Source organism: Mytilus edulis, chromosome 9, assembly GCF_963676685.1.
Source record: "Mytilus edulis chromosome 9, xbMytEdul2.2, whole genome shotgun sequence".
NCBI lineage: Eukaryota > Metazoa > Mollusca > Bivalvia > Mytilida > Mytilidae > Mytilus > Mytilus edulis.
The window spans coordinates 43,095,591-43,108,739 of record NC_092352.1 but is presented as its reverse complement, the minus strand read 5'-3'; positions in this window follow the sequence as shown (position 1 = coordinate 43,108,739).

Below are 13,149 nucleotides of genomic sequence, written 5' to 3'. Positions count from 1 at the left end.
AAAACTAAGGATTTTCTTATCCCAGGCATAGATTATCTAAGCCATATTTGGCACATCTTTTTGGAATTTTGGATCCTCAATGCTCTTCAACTTTGTACTTGTTTGGCTTTATAAATATTTTGATATAAGCGTCACTGATGAGTATTATGTAGACGAAACGCGCGTCTGGCATACTAAATTATAATCCTGGTACCTTCGATAACTATTATGTAGACGAAACTCGCCGCTGGCGTACTTAATTATAATCCTGGTACCTTTGATAACTATAAACAACCATCAATTCAATTTGTGCATAGGTCATTGACTCCGATGAAGATACGGAAGTGCCATTGTCAATGGACTCGTACAACCTCGACGCAATACTGTCTCAAAAACGCCTTTGCGATTTAAAGTATCAACTATCATATGCCTGACTTAGAACAGTCATTTGCCGCACGGAAGATAATGTTAGGATGAATCTGGTTATATGACTGACAAAACTTCCCACTTGCATGACAGATGCTTATGGTTCCGTTATATTGATTAAACAAGGTGATCACCAAAAACAGACAGAATTAGTTTATTTGACAATAATTACGATAAAGCAGCAAAAACAAAAGAGTCAGATTTATGAACATACGAGTAAAAAGATGAAATATGTCAGCAAGACTGCAAAGAAATTAAACAGACTGCTATTTATACAATAATCATTAAGGTACACGACAACCTCGGGCGATTTTAATTCTAATACATGTTTAAGGGACATTTTTCATATGTTTTTTTTTATGTTTACGTCGTTACCAATACACACTAATATAAGTTGTATGTACATTGTATCTACTATTTTGTTTTGTTAAATCGAATATTTCAAAACTTAAAAGCCGGAATAAAATGGGGTGCCCTATTATATTATCGGGTTCATATTGTTATGTCGAGATGTTGGTGCTGATAGAGAATCATTGTTTTTTCTGTTCAATGTTTTACAGTTTTTTGGAACTTGTCATAATGTATATACAGTAGTCTGTTTATTTAATTGCAACCATTTTCCAGTGATGATGAATTACTGAGTCGGTTCAGACATCGCTTGCAAATAGAGGTTAGTCATTTTTTTTCTTTCAAAATAACATATTGCAAAGTAGAAAAAGTTCCCATCCGTTGGTTTTCTACAATCTGTTGCGTGTTTGACCTATAAACTTGTTTCTGTATTCGGAGAGATAATTTTGTAATGAATAATAGTGCGGTATGTCAGGGGCGAATCCGAATAGTTCATGTGTGCAATATAGTTGATACCGGAGCTAGTTTGATATGACACAATTTTCAAGAGTTTTGATGTGTCGGAAAATTATAAAAATAAATAGTGACGATAAAATCGTTAATAGAAGCAGAATTAAGAATTATCAAAATGTATAATGCACCGAATCTAAAATACGTCCTTGTGTCCATGGTAGTAATGCTATTTATGTTGAATGTAGCCGGTTGCAATTCCATTTGTTTATAATAATAATATAAACAAATGTAGTAATCTAATCATATTCTTCCTATTAGATAACACATATGATTGATAAGTGGTGGATAAAATGTAATACAGTAGGTGTTTTCGAAATTTACTGTATATTTCGGTAACTCGTAACCAACAGGGGAAACACCATCCACCATAGAAAAAAATACATAATACATACATTATCAAAGATATAATAATAAAAGAAAGCTTCAGTACAAGAGATTCAAAAGAGACTACTCACATCCTTATTTTTGACCATGAAGTAACACATAGAAAAACAGAACAAAAAGGAGACACCCTTTGATTTCATATTTCCGAATAGTGATGCAACAAATAAACAAATGAAAAGCAAATGAAATATGATTCACGTATCAGATCTAGAGTGGTATTAAGAAAAAACAACCCTTTGTACAATAGCAGCAGCCATGAATAGTTGTCAAACTGCGGGTTCTAAATGGTACGAAAAATGTATTTAAAATGTTAAGTGAATTTAGTTATGAAGTTCATGTTTTTGTTAGACTATCTAACATATGAATTATTGAATTATTAATCCATAAAGATCATTTTCATATCCTGTATTGGAAGAATAAAGTACCGTTTATCGTATAGATTAATTTTATTCTATTTTTAATTACCACCTACTCAATAATTTCAATAACAATGATAATCATAAAATAATTGCCCCACAAAAAGGGCCAATGTATACAGAAATTGCTTGTTGTACAAATCTATATTCGTAGAAATATCATAAAAGTAAATAATAATACCCCTGCTTTAGAAAAGTGGGGGTATAATGTTTTACCTCTGTCTGTCCATCTTTCCGTCAATCCGTCAGTCCAACAGTCCGTCTCATTGATATTTTCGTCACATTTTCCTCAGGAACTACAATACAAGGATTCTGAAATTTGGTTTCAGTGTTTATATAAGTTAGCTATACCGTGTGATGCGTTTTCAGATTCATAACTTAAAAAACTCCTCTTAACTGAACACTTGTATCATTTTACACATGATAGCAAAGTTTATAATTTTCCGTCACATTTTTCTCAGGAACGACAATACAAGGATTTCTGAAATTTGGTTTTAGGGTTTATATAAGTCAGCTATACCGTGTGATGCGGTTTTAAATTCACCACTCAACAACTTCCTGTTTACCGAAGTATTTCGGCGGGGTATCATAAATCAGCAGTAGCGAGCAGTTTCACTTGTTTGTCATCTACTACTCTGTCATTATAGACAGTCACTAACCAGGAAGATAAAGGATAGAATAAAACAAAAACCATTAGTTGGCCGTTATTTTAGCGTTATGTTGGTAGGATATCTTTGTAGGTTTGCTTGATGTTTTTTTTTTATCAGTTATGCTGTATGTCTGTGAAAGATAGCGAAAGCTATCAAATGATTGATTCGTATGGAAAAAGAAGAAAATATTAAAATAAATCTGTTTTTATTGTTTATAAGATCAATGGTAAATAGAGTTTTCCTGTTAACTGCGCAGAGATTCACTGAAGTTACCAGAAATATCGTTATCGTCTTCTGTTTTCTGATACGTTGTCAAAGAATACACCATATCGACATCTTCTCTTCGCCCAGCCCTTTCGATGTGATCATAATCCTCATTCTGCACACCGAATTCACTGAAATCCATATAACCAACGTTTGTAATAGATTGAGACTGAGGAATTGTTTCACTTAGTTCATTTTTTGTTAGATTGTGAACAGAACTGTATAATGGAATGTTATTGTAGCCTTCAGAAGAGTTTGAACCCTCTAGAGATCATGTTTTTGAAGATGACTTTGTTGTCCTATCTTTACTTTTACTGATTTCTCTTTTTTTCATGTGCCGTCTGAAAAGTAAATATATAAACACTTGATACAGTTTGAGTGACACAATCGCTTTACTGGATTGATCGTCATTGGAAGCGCTCATATCTAAACATTAGAATTCCAGAAATGTATAAACAAACAAAAGCAGTATGAGCTAAAGTAAGATAATTGAGAAAGATATTCTGTGTTTTTTTAAAATTATTTTAATAAACCATTCTATATAAATTTAAAGTCCATTGATCAGAATAAGTCGTTTACATGGTAAATACGTTATCATGTTTATATTGCTAATTGATCTATATTAACCAATGAGGTGTGATAGTGTTGCCTTTGAGACAACTATACACCAGAGATGTGAATGTAATTAAAAGTAGGCTATATAGATACTTTATTTTAGATATGCATTTGTTTATAGAAGTACATAATTATTATATGCTTTACATTCTTCATACGGCATTTGGATAGTTTCCATGCTAGTGCTGACGAGATAGGATGAGGTGTGATTAGATTTGGCTTTAACATAAACATTTAAGTTCTACTTATAAATAATCAAGAGGGTAGGGGTTGACTTTATAATCTGAACACTTCAGTTCGAAAAAAACTTGTTTGTCATCTACTACTCTGTCATTATAGACAGTCACTAACCAGGAAGATAAAGGATAGAATAAAACAAAAAAACATTAGTTGGCCTTTATTTTAGCGTTATTTTGGTAGGATATCTTTGTAGGTTTGCTTGATGTTTTTTTTTATCAGTTATGCTGTATGTCTGTGAAAGATAGCGAAAGCTATCAAATGATTGATTCGTATGGAAAAAGAAGAAAATATTAAAATAAATCTGTTTTTATTGTTTATAAGATCAATGGTAAATAGAGTTTTCCTGTTAACTGCGCAGAGATTCACTGAAGTTACCAGACATATCGGTATCGTCTTCTGTTTTCTGATACGTTGTCAAAGAATACACCATATCGACATCTTCTCTTCGCCTAGCCCTTTCGATGTGATTATAATCCTCATTCTGCACACCGAATTCACTGACATCCATATAACCAACGTTTGTAATAGATTGAGACTGAGGAATTGTTTCACTTAGTTCATTTTTTGTTAGATTGTGAACAGAACTGTATAATGGAATGTTATTGTAGCCTTCAGAAGAGTTTGAACCCTCTAGAGATCATGTTTTTGAAGATGACTTTGTTGTCCTATCTTTACTTTTACTGATTCCTCTTTTTTTCATGTGCCGTCTGAAAAGTAAATACATAAACACTTGATACAGTTTGAGTGACACAATCGCTTTACTGGATTGATCGTCATTGGAAGCGCTCATATCTAAACATTAGAATTCCAGAAATGTATAAACAAACAAAAGCATTATGAGCTAAAGTAAGATAATTGAGAAAGATATTCTGTGTTTTTTTTAAATTATTTTAATAAACCATTCTATATGAATTTAAAGTCCATTGATCAGAATAAGTCGTTTACATGGTAAATGCGTTATCATGTTTATATTGCTAATTGATCTATATTAACCAATGAGGTGTGATAGTGTTGCCTTTGAGACAACTATACACCAGAGATGTGAATGTAATTAAAAGTAGTCTATATAGATACTTTATTTTAGATATGCATTTGTTTATAGAAGTACATAATCATTGTATGCTTTACATTCTTCTAACGGCATTTGGATAGTTTCCATGCTAGTGCTGACGAGATAGATTGAGGTGTGATTAGATTTGGCTTTAACATAAACATTTAAGTTCTACTTATAAATAATCAAGAGGGTAGGGGTTGACTTTATAATCTGAACACTTCAGTTCGGAAAAAAACTTGTTTGTCATCTACTACTCTGTCATTATAGACAGTCACTAACCAGGAAGATAAAGGATAGAATAAAACAAAAAACATTAGTTGGCCTTTATTTTAGCGTTATTTTGGTATGATATCTTTGTAGGTTTGCTTGATGTTTTTTTTATCAGTTATGCTGTATGTCTGTGAAAGATAGCGAAAGCTATCAAATGATTGATTCGTATGGAAAAAGAAGAAAATATTAAAATAAATCTGTTTTTATTGTTTATAAGATCAATGGTAAATAGAGTTTTCCTGTTAACTGCGCAGAGATTCACTGAAGTTACCAGACATATCGTTATCGTCTTCTGTTTTCTGACACGTTGTCAAAGAATACACCATATCGACATCTTCCCTTCGCCCAGCCCTTTCGATGTGATCATAATCCTCATTCTGCACACCGAATTCACTGACATCCATATAACCAACGTTTGTAATAGATTGAGACTGAGGAATTGTTTCACTTAGTTCATTTTTTGTTAGATTGTGAACAGAACTGTATAATGGAATGTTATTGTAGCCTTCAGAAGAGTTTGAACCCTCTAGAGATCATGTTTTTGAAGATGACTTTGTTGTCCTATCTTTACTTTTACTGATTTCTCTTTTTTTCATGTGCCGTCTGAAAAGTAAATATATAAACACTTGATACAGTTTGAGTGACACAATCGCTTTACTGGATTGATCGTCATTGGAAGCGCTCATATCTAAACATTACATTCAAAGTTTGTACGATCACGGAAAATAATTGAATTAAATTGGATTAAAAAATTACAGACAGTTTACCCTCTCGGTCTAAATGACAATATCATGGGAATTGGTAATATATCTAGAACCTATTCCGTTAACATTTTGGATATAGTATCTAAAACTGTTCGTAAAAAACGTTCTCACGGTCGTAGAACAAATCGCAATCAAAGAAAATTTCGGGCCAATCATACCAATATTTCGGACCTAATTTCTATTTCAAAAAACAACGGCAGACATTATCTGTTAACAAAACTCTGTTCGTTACCGTTTAATAAGTTAAATAAAATTTTGGAGGATTGCAACACAATTTCATATAGCAGTCCTAAGTATGAAATTGTTCAAATTATTATGGCATATTGTTATTGTAAATTATTTCCCAAAATTGATCGCCCTGAAGATCATAAAAAACATTTTATTAAAATTAAGTATGTCAATAAAGGCTTTGAGTTTGTAAATATTGCCGGTATATTTAACGACCATTATGTTAAAGAACAAATTCCTGGATATTTTGACAATACTGAGCTACCTCTTATTTGTTATATTTACAAGAAATCTACCCGGAAATTTGTGTTTAATTATAGTCAATTGTGTAAAGATGTTAATATCAGTGAAAATACACCTACTTCATGTAATTGCAGTAATTCCGAATATATTTATGGACCCATTTCCCATGTTATAACAGGAGATCTTAACATCGTTCAAGACCGAGAGTTAAAATCATTCCTCAGTAAAGGACCTAAATATCGTCCCCCGTCAATTATTAATTGGAATGAGTGTCGTAATATCATCCACGACTCACTCCATACTTACTGTATGAAATGGATAAAACGGGAAAAAGCTGACAAAAAATCTTTGGACTCATTTTTAATTCAGTAATGAAGATAGTTGATATACGTATTCAACATTTTAAAGAACATTTTACTATAAACAATAACCACAATAAACCTATTTCTCGTATCAAACATAAACTAAAAGAACTAGCCAAGGAATTTGTTTTTGTCCCGGCAGATAAAGCTGCTAATAATATTATTATTGTTTGACGTAAATTTTACATTGAGGTTCTGAAAAAGAAAATCACCAATTCACAAACATTCCAACTGACTCCATTTTCAGAAAACGAAATCTGTAACAAACATAAACTTTTAGCCACCGCTTTACAAGCAGAGCCAAATACAATGAAAGTCCCAACTATGTATTGGCTTCCGAAGCTACACAAAACCCCTTACAAATATAGATTTATTTCGTCTTCAAGCCATTGTTCAACTACTAAAGTGTCTATTCTTCTTACCAGCACACTTGGTACAATTAAAAACCTGATAATAAATTGTTCAAATAAGGCCTTCGAAAATAGTGGAATAAATTACTTTTGGAGTGTCAAGAACTCATTGGAAGTACTTCATAAATTGCATGCTTATATTGGTGATTTTGAATCTGTTCAAAGTTTTGATTTTTCTACTCTGTATACCACATTGCCTCACATTCTCATTAAGAAAAAATTCACACACCTAATTAAATGGGCATTCAAAAAATCAGAATGTGAATATATATGTTCAAACTCTTTTAGGTCATTTTTTAGTAGCAATAAACAAAAAAACTATGTTAATTGGACATGCTTTGATACTATATATGCCCTTGAATTTTTACTAGATAACATTTTTGTTCGCTTTGGAGATTCCGTATATCGTCAGATTATCGGAATTCCAATGGGGACTAACTGTGCACCACTTATTGCGGACCTGTTTTTGTATTGTTATGAGTTACAATTTATGACAAAAATAAGCAAAGACCCATCGAAACAACATCTGATAAACAAATTTAATAATACTTTTAGATATTTGGATGATATTTTGGCTCTCAATAATGACGACTTCAGTATGTATATTAATGAAATTTATCCTGTTGAACTTACTTTAAATAAAGCTAATACTAACAATGACCACTGCCCTTTTCTCGATCTTGATATCTATATCACTAATGGAAAGCTGAATACTAAAATTTATGATAAAAGGGATGATTTTTCATTTCCTATCGTTAATTATCCGTTTTTAGATGGTGACGTTCCTTTGTCACCATCTTACGGTGTTTATATATCTCAACTTGTACGATTCGCTCGTGTATGTAACAACGTTTTCGATTTTAACGAGAGAAATTTATGTATTACTGAAAAATTATTACACCAGGGTTTTCGATATCACAAACTAGTCAAAACATTTACTAAATTTTATCATCGGTATAAAGACATCATTCGTAAATATAGCTCTACATGCAGACTTCTAATACGTTCAGGTATTTCACATCCAATTTTTTATGGTAATATTCTTTATAAAGCACAAAGGTGTCAGTATTCACCTCAGAAACTTACAAAACCTTTGAATAGACTTATTAAGAAGGGATATAATTACGATACTGTTGTCAAGTCATTAAAGATTGCATATTTTGGCGTTAATATTGAGTCACTGATAAGGTCTTTGCATCGGAACTAAACACATTTATTCTAAAAACAGTTGTTGGCATGACACGGGTTATGTTCTTCTCATATATGTTATGATGGTATGATACTAAACCCCTAACGGGAAGGATTGTGCCTGATGTTCATATGATGAAATCATAATCTTTCAGTCAGTTTAATTGAAGTCTGGAGCTGGCATGTCAGTTAACTGCTAGTAGTCTGTTGTTATTTATGTATTATTGTCATTTTGTTTATTTTCTTTGGTTACATCTTCTGACATCAGACTCGGATTTCTCTTGAACTGAATTTTAATGTGCGTATTGTTATGCGTTTACTTTACTACATTGGTTAGAGGTATAGGGGGAGGGTTGATATCTCACAAACATGTTTAACCCCGCCGCATTTTTGCGCCTGTCCCAAGTCAGGAGCCTCTGGCCTTTGTTAGTCTTGTATTATTTTAATTTTAGTTTCTTGTGTACAATTTGGAAATTAGTATGGCGTTCATTATCACTGGACTAGTATATATTTGTTTAGGGGCCAGCTGAAGGACGCCTACGGGTGCGGGAATTTCTCGCTACATTGAAGACCTGTTGGTGACCCTCTGCTGTTGTTTTTTATTTGGTCGGGTTGTTGTCTCTTTGACACATTCCCCATTTCCATTCTCAATTTTATTATAATTCCAGAAATGTATAAACAAACAAAAGCATTATGAGCTAAAGTAAGATAATTGAGAAAGATATTCTGTGTTTTTTTTAAATTATTTTAATAAACCATTCTATATAAATTTAAAGTCCATTGATCAGAATAAGTCGTTTACATGGTAAATGCGTATATTGCTAATTGATCTATATTAACCAATGAGATGTGATAGTGTTGCCTTTGAGACAACTATACACCAGAGATGTGAATGTAATTAAAAGTAGTCTATATAGATACCTTATTTTAGATATGCATTTGTTTATAGAAGTACATAATCATTGTATGCTTTACATTCTTCTAACGGCATTTGGATAGTTTCCATGCTAGTGCTGACGAGATAGATTGAGGTGTGATTAGATTTGGCTTTAACATAAACATTTAAGTTCTACTTATAAATAATCAAGAGGGTAGGGGTTGACTTTATAATCTGAACACTTCAGTTCGGAAAAAAACTTGTTTGTCATCTACTACTCTGTCATTATAGACAGTCACTAACCAGGAAGATAAAGGATAGAATAAAACAAAAAACATTAGTTGGCCTTTATTTTAGCGTTATTTTGGTAGGATATCTTTGTAGGTTTGCTTGATGTTTTTTTATCAGTTATGCTGTATGTCTGTGAAAGATAGCGAAAGCTATCAAATGATTGATTTGTATGGAAAAAGAAGAAAATATTAAAATAAATCTGTTTTTATTGTTTATAAGATCAATGGTAAATAGAGTTTTCCTGTTAACTGCGCAGAGATTCCCTGAAGTTACCAGACATATCGTTATCGTCTTCTGTTTTCTGATACGTTGTCAAAGAATACACCATATCGACATCTTCTCTTCGCCCAGCCCTTTCGATGTGATCATAATCCTCATTCTGCACACCGAATTCACTGACATCCATATAACCAACGTTTGTAATAGATTGAGACTGAGGAATTGTTTCACTAAGTTCGTTTTTTGTTAGATTGTGAACAGAACTGTATAATGGAATGTTATTGTAGCCTTCAGAAGAGTTTGAACCCTCTAGAGATAATGTTTTTGAAGATGAATTTGTTGTCCTATCTTTACTTTTACTGATTTCTCTTTTTTTCATGTGCCGTCTGAAAAGTAAATACATAAACACTTGATACAGTTTGAGTGACACAATCGCTTTACTGGATTGATCGTCATTGGAAGCGCTCATATCTAAACATTATAATTCCAGAAATGTATAAACAAACAAAAGCATTATGAGCTAAAGTAAGATAATTGAGAAAGATATTCTGTGTTTTTTTAAAATTATTTTAATAAACCATTCTATATAAATTTAAAGTCCATTGATCAGAATAAGTCGTTTACATGGTAAATGCGTTATCATGTTTATATTGCTAATTGATCTATATTAACCAATGAGATGTGATAGTGTTGCCTTTGAGACAACTATACACCAGAGATGTGAATGTAATTAAAAGTAGGCTATATAGATACTTTATTTTAGATATGCATTTGTTTATAGAAGTACATAATTATTATATGCTTTACATTCTTCTAACGGCATTTGGATAGTTTCCATACTAGTGCTGACGAGATAGGATGAGGTGTGATTAGATTTGGCTTTAACATAAACATTTAAGTTCTACTTATAAATAATCAAGAGGGTAGGGGTTGACATTATAATCTGAACACTTCAGTTCTGAAAAAAAACTTGTTTTTCATCTACTACTCTGTCATTATAGACAGTCACTAACCAAGAAGATAAAGGATAGAATAAAACAAAAAACATTAGTTGGCCTTTATTTTAGCGTTATTTTGGTAGGATATCTTTGTAGGTTTGCTTGATGTTTTTTTTATCAGTTATGCTGTATGTCTGTGAAAGATAGCGAAAGCTATCAAATGATTGATTCGTATGGAAAAAGAAGAAAATATTAAAATAAATCTGTTTTTATTGTTTATAAGATCAATGGTAAATAGAGTTTTCCTGTTAACTGAGCAGAGATTCACTGAAGTTACCAGAAATATCGTTATCGTCTTCTGTTTTCTGATACGTTGTCAAAGAATACACCATATCGACATCTTCTCTTCGCCCAGCCCTTTCGATGTGATCATAATCCTCATTCTGCACACCGAATTCACTGACATCCATATAACCAACGTTTGTAATAGATTGAGACTGAGGAATTGTTTCACTTAGTTCATTTTTTGTTAGATTGTGAACAGAACTGTATAATGGAATGTTATTGTAGCCTTCAGAAGAGTTTGAACCCTCTAGAGATCATGTTTTTGAAGATGACTTTGTTGTCCTATCTTTACTTTTACTGATTTCTCTTTTTTTCATGTGCCGTCTGAAAAGTAAATATATAAACACTTGATACAGTTTGAGTGACACAATCGCTTTACTGGATTGATCGTCATTGGAAGCGCTCATATCTAAACATTAGAATTCCAGAAATGTATAAACAAACAAAAGCATTATGAGCTAAAGTAAGATAATTGAGAAAGATATTCTGTGTTTTTTTAAAATTATTTTAATAAACCATTCTATATAAATTTAAAGTCCATTGATCAGAATAAGTCGTTTACATGGTAAATGCGTTATCATGTTTATATTGCTAATTGATCTATATTAACCAATGAGATGTGATAGTGTTGCCTTTGAGACAACTATACACCAGAGATGTGAATGTAATTAAAAGTAGGCTATATAGATACTTTATTTTAGATATGCATTTGTTTATAGAAGTACATAATTATTATATGCTTTACATTCTTCTAACGGCATTTGGATAGTTTCCATACTAGTGCTGACGAGATAGGATGAGGTGTGATTAGATTTGGCTTTAACATAAACATTTAAGTTCTACTTATAAATAATCAAGAGGGTAGGGGTTGACATTATAATCTGAACACTTCAGTTCTGAAAAAAAACTTGTTTTTCATCTACTACTCTGTCATTATAGACAGTCACTAACCAAGAAGATAAAGGATAGAATAAAACAAAAAACATTAGTTGGCCTTTATTTTAGCGTTATTTTGGTAGGATATCTTTGTAGGTTTGCTTGATGTTTTTTTTATCAGTTATGCTGTATGTCTGTGAAAGATAGCGAAAGCTATCAAATGATTGATTCGTATGGAAAAAGAAGAAAATATTAAAATAAATCTGTTTTTATTGTTTATAAGATCAATGGTAAATAGAGTTTTCCTGTTAACTGAGCAGAGATTCACTGAAGTTACCAGAAATATCGTTATCGTCTTCTGTTTTCTGATACGTTGTCAAAGAATACACCATATCGACATCTTCTCTTCGCCCAGCCCTTTCGATGTGATCATAATCCTCATTCTGCACACCGAATTCACTGACATCCATATAACCAACGTTTGTAATAGATTGAGACTGAGGAATTGTTTCACTTAGTTCATTTTTTGTTAGATTGTGAACAGAACTGTATAATGGAATGTTATTGTAGCCTTCAGAAGAGTTTGAACCCTCTAGAGATCATGTTTTTGAAGATGACTTTGTTGTCCTATCTTTACTTTTACTGATTTCTCTTTTTTTCATGTGCCGTCTGAAAAGTAAATATATAAACACTTGATACAGTTTGAGTGACACAATCGCTTTACTGGATTGATCGTCATTGGAAGCGCTCATATCTAAACATTAGAATTCCAGAAATGTATAAACAAACAAAAGCATTATGAGCTAAAGTAAGATAATTGAGAAAGATATTCTGTGTTTTTTTAAAATTATTTTAATAAACCATTCTATATAAATTGAAAGTCCATTGATCAGAATAAGTCGTTTACATGGTAAATGCGTTATCATGTTTATATTGCTAATTGATCTATATTAACCAATGAGATGTGATAGTGTTGCCTTTGAGACAACTATACACCAGAGATGTGAATGTAATTAAAAGTAGGCTATATAGATACTTTATTTTAGATATGCATTTGTTTATAGAAGTACATAATTATTATATGCTTTACATTCTTCTAACGGCATTTGGATAGTTTCCATACTAGTGCTGACGAGATAGGATGAGGTGTGATTAGATTTGGCTTTAACATAAACATTTAAGTTCTACTTATAAATAATCAAGAGGGTAGGGGTTGACATTATAATCTGAACACTTCAGTTCTGAAAAA